Source organism: Mobula birostris, chromosome 13 (genome assembly GCF_030028105.1).
Source record: "Mobula birostris isolate sMobBir1 chromosome 13, sMobBir1.hap1, whole genome shotgun sequence".
Lineage (NCBI taxonomy): Eukaryota > Metazoa > Chordata > Chondrichthyes > Myliobatiformes > Myliobatidae > Mobula > Mobula birostris.
Window position 1 is genome coordinate 56,754,023 of NC_092382.1, and position 5,165 is coordinate 56,759,187.

Here is a 5,165-nt window from a genome sequence, read left to right on the forward strand (position 1 = left end):
AGACAGGGTGAGAAGAGGAATAGTCCAGATAGCTGTGAGAGTCAGTAGGCTTATAGTAGACATCCGTGGATAAGCTATCTCCAGAGACAGAGACAGAAAGATCTAGAAAGGGGAGGGAGGTGTCGGAAATGGACCATGTAAACTTGAGGGCAGGATGAAAGTTGGAGGCAAAGTTAATAAAGTCAACGAGCTCAGCATGCGTGCAGGAAGCAGCGCCAATGCAGTCGTCGATGTAGCGAAGGAAAAGTAGAGGACAGATACCAGAATAGTCACGGAACATAGATTGTTCCACAAAGCCAACAAAAAGGCAGGCATAGCTAGGACCCATACGGGTGCCCATAGCTACACCTTTAGTTTGGAGGAAGTGTGGGGAGCCAAAGGAGAAATTATAAAGAGTAAGGACTAAATCTGCTAGACGGAGCAGAGTGGTGGTAGAGGGGAACTTATTTTTTTTGGGGGGGGGTGTTTCCTTTCCTATTGTTTGAATATTTGTGGAGAATACGGGAAACCTCGTGGGTTAACAGACAAGCATTTGCTCTACAGCTATAGCACGGCCGCTTTAGACAATGGGGACTCTGGTAAGTAGTTGCTGGGTGTGATTCGCCTGCCATTTTTGCCACTTCAGCTCAAACATCCTCTTTATTTCTTTCTATAGATCGGCCTGCTTTGGCCATAAACTTCTGGCATCTTATACCCACTATTTTATTCCAGCGTGAGTCACATGACAGATTTTGAAAAAAAGCTAGTACTGGAGAAAGCCACAGTCAGAGACATAAAAAGTCAGTGTTAAACAATTAAAAAGTGATAAAATCAAGGGGCTGAGGGCCAACTACGTGACCATGAGGAATGAACACTCAAACTCAACTCGGTTGTTTGGTTTTCCTCTCTAACGTAGTGGAGACATAATTGTGAACACCGGAAGTGCAGTCGCCTGGATCGGCAGGTTTGCAATTTAATTTCTGTGTCATTTCCTCACACCGACACCTTATGCTAATGACGCTCAAACTTACACTTCCAACTAGCCGATGCTTTTCGTATTAGATTCAGCTGACATCGGGAAATGCTTTCACCACTGAATACTTGAAATAAAGTTTAAACGTCTGTGAGAAGCACGTCTTCCTCCCCCACTTCAAGGAGAGAATTACATATTCTCCGTTACTATCTGAATTGTTCTATTTCCCGAGGCAACGTAATCACGTCCTTAACAAGATCTATAACCGAGGCAATTCACAAAGTGAAACGGAGCACCCTACTGACCGTATGTCATTGGTCTGCGATGACAAAGTCCATGCAGCATAGGAATAGACAAGATTAACAATAGCAATCATGAAACCGAGAGGTGAGCCTGAGTGTGTTTCGCAACAACTTCTCCAATCGTCATTTCTTTGTCTTTGAGATTTTGTGATTTATTGTCAAGCTCTCCAGACCTCATCACAATTGGGATTTTACTTGAATGACATCATGTTTATTTTTACTCCAGCTGTTGGAAGACACGTCAGCCTTGTGTAGTATTGAATATTCGGTGTGCTGGAGCGAGTATAAATTAACGACCGCGGAGATTCATCAGCTCAGAGATTCTTCAGCGAGATCGCGGGCAGCTGGAAGACGGATTGAAAATCACACAGCATTTTACCGTGTGAGAAAGAGATACTTCATGATCATTGCAGTCATTGGTGTCCCTGGTAAGAACACAGGTGAACTAACATTTGCTGTTGTTTGTGCGCGGTTTCGAGACTTGTTCAGTTATCGAAAGCCTTGCGACACGGTTGTATTAGTGAATGCGGTGCAGACATTGCGACTATCCCTGTGTTCACTCAGACGTTCCCTTGCAGTTTAACGCGTGGCTTTAGCTGAAATACACCGACAGTTGAAACAGATGTAGAGTAGAAACTTCAGGTTAGGGGTTTATTTTGTGGATTCATAGCAGGCAGTTTTGATTTATCGATGCAAAACCGCTTTCAAAGTAAATGCTGATAATGCAGAGCGCTCGCCACCTTTACGGGTTATTGTTGTTATTTCGGATCCATAATGGAACACGTTTTAAGTTCCAATTTAAAGGTATTGCATTGTGTTTTAAGAACTTGCCGCAATTTGGAAGGGAATGTAGGAAAAGAATCACCGGTAAGATCCAGGGGAGAACGGTTGACATCGCTTGAGAGTTACACTCACAACACGTTTTTGGCGGAGACCCCAGCATCTGCAGAGTATTTTGTGTTTATCCATGAACGTTCAAAATAACTGTAAGTTTCAAAGAGCCAGGCAAAATCTTCAAAAGCGAATATTGAAACTTCCTGATTGGTTAACCTTGACACGGCGTGAAGGAACCTGGGCCAAATTTACAGAAATTAAAAAGAAGCAAGGCCAAGCTTCCGTGGGCGGTGGCAAAAGGGAGTCGAGAAGGAGACGAAGACATGCAGAAAGGGGAAATAAATTCGCTTTCGAGTCTGAAACCTGTAAATGGACAGAGGTGGAGGTAGCAGGATTTGTTGTGTAAGGGGAGCGCCAGAATAAAGGTGGCGGGAATCACTATTACTGAGAAATTCGCCGAGGTATCGAGGCTTTACCCATCAATCAAATCCCTGATGGTGGCCGTTTTATATTAATCGCTCTAAAGCTCCCTCGGCGTTCAGTTGACAATGCCTGTTTCCCAGATCCTGCTCTTCTCCCAGTACCGAGTACAGTACCCTTTCAACAAGCATGCACTCCTTTGACGCATCTGCGAGTTGTACTTTACTATTTTTAAATCTCCAGAAATGAGCTATCTGAAAAGTTTGGTTATTCTCAGTTTCCAGCTTATCTCTACCCTGAGGACCGTGGAGCAGAGAGACAGTAATTCATTTATTATCTTTGCTTGTTTCCCAGTGAATTTAGTGGCGATGGTGATCCTGTCCCGGGGAAAGTGCGGTCTCTCCAGCTGCGCCACTCTCTACCTGGTGGCCACGGCAGCGGCGGATCTACTGACCATCGTGTTTGCGGTGATATTGTGGCGGGTCGGTTATTATTACTTCCCCGGGACTTTCCTGGACATCACCCCCGTGTGCAGTGTGATCTCCGTCCTGGGAGAGGCAGCAACAGAAAGGTCTGTCTGGTTCACCGTCACTTTTACGTTTGATCGGATTGTCGCCATATGCTGCTCGAAGTGGAAAACAAAGTATTGCACCGGGAAAACTGCGGCTGCGGTTCTGACAGCAACCGGCGTCCTTCTCTGTTTTAAAAATATGTCTAACTTCTTTATATATCGTCCCGCGAAAGTGATCAACAATATACCCTGGGACTGTATTCGAAAGCCGGGCCACGATACGGATCCCGGGGGGCGGGGGTGGGATATCGGTGGTTTTCTACCGTCCTAACGCCATTACTCCCGTTCGTGCTAATACTCCTGTTCAACGCTCTGACAGTCAGACACATTTTAGTGACTAGTCGTGTCCGTAAGGGGCTGAGGGGTCAGAGCAAGGCGGAGAACCGCAGTGACCCGGAGATGGAGAGCAGGAGGAGGTCTGTGATCTTACTTCTCACCATCTCCGGAAGCTTCAACATCCTGTGGTCGGTGAGTGTTGCCGAATTTCATTACTTCACCATTGCCCGGTTGGATCCAAGTAATTACAACTATTCGGAATACATATTTGAACAGTCAGGAGACATGCTGATGATATTAAGTTGCTGCACAAACACTTTTATTTATGGGGTAACTCAGTCTAAGTTCAGAGAGCAGTTCATCAGCGCAGCGAAATATCCGCTCACGTCAATTGTTAAACTAATTAAACAAAATATCTAAGTTTGTCTCCCTGGCAATCACAGTGTTTTCCATCTTGACACTGCAACACTGCCGGTCATTGGAGAACGTAGCAGCGTGAGAATAAAACTGGCTGAGTGGCCGAGAGAGACACAGCACGAGAACGGACCCTTCCGCGCCCGCAGCCCACGACATCCACCTCCTACCAGTTATTAAACTCATCCAAAGTTTAGATTTATTTGTTCACCATACTCCCGCTCTCGTCACCGCTGCACCTCCCGACAATGTATCCTGCGGCTATCGTAAATGCACATCCGTCAATTTTCCATCGCAAAGTGAACGGGCGGAATTCTCAGTGATCTGATCGGGCCTGGTACGTGCTGGGAGAGATGAGACAGCGCCGCAAAAAGATTTAACTGATTGCATCCAACATACTATGAAAAGGCCACATCCACGTATACAAATATCCTAACTTCAACTGACGGTGTCCAATGAGCTGGCATCAAAATCGTGGTGTGTTTACTCGCACAAGCAATGACTGTCCAGGGTCCAATTAACATCTGCATAAAGTCTATTTCTGAAGGTCTATTGATGTCCTTGTGAGAAAGGCGCCTTTCTTCCTTGGACACTCCCAGGGTGTGTTATACCGGGTAGGAAAGACGTTCAATGAACGCAACGCGGTAGGAGCTCTCGTTAGGCACTTTATCAATACTTTGAGAAAAGGGATCATTGTTAATTAACTCGGCCGAATGACATGAGATAAGACCATTGGACCGAAGGATAATTGGGTCATTAGTTCCTCTGCCGTTCTTTCCTGGGTGACCTGTTTGTCAACCCCAGTCTGCTCGCGTGTCCCAGAAACCGTTAACACTCTGAACATCAAGAACTATTCAACTTTTTTTTTCTTAAGTACAGAGAGCTTACGCCCCACACGATCAGTGGAATTAAATTTGATCTCACTTGAAATACAAGCCAGCATTGAATTTACTTTCGTTACAGCCGAAATAACCTTCCCGGCATCCGGAAGTTGAACTCATAAGTCAATGTCCATCTCGTCTTCCTGAGTTTTCCCTCCGGTTAAAAAAAAACCTTCAATCCATTACTCCGAAGTGCATGTCCCACTCCCCTGTTACGTCATTGCCTACTCTGTCAAATTGAACATCTTTCTGTCGTCTCACTGCAAGTAAACTTTGTCATCTGAATCCCATCATGAGCTGACTCATGTCCCAATTGTTCCCCGGCACATCGCTGCATCCCTTATATAACGTCAGCTGCCTCCTGGCCTTTCGATTCCCTGCTCTTCGATAAGGGCAAAACCATCTCCGCTGTAGTTTTCCAAAACACCCTCGGCTAGGGCAGGTCAGGATCTGACGGCATTCAAGACCAAATCGGTAATAAAAGCAACTCATTTGTTATTTCAGTCTTTTGTATA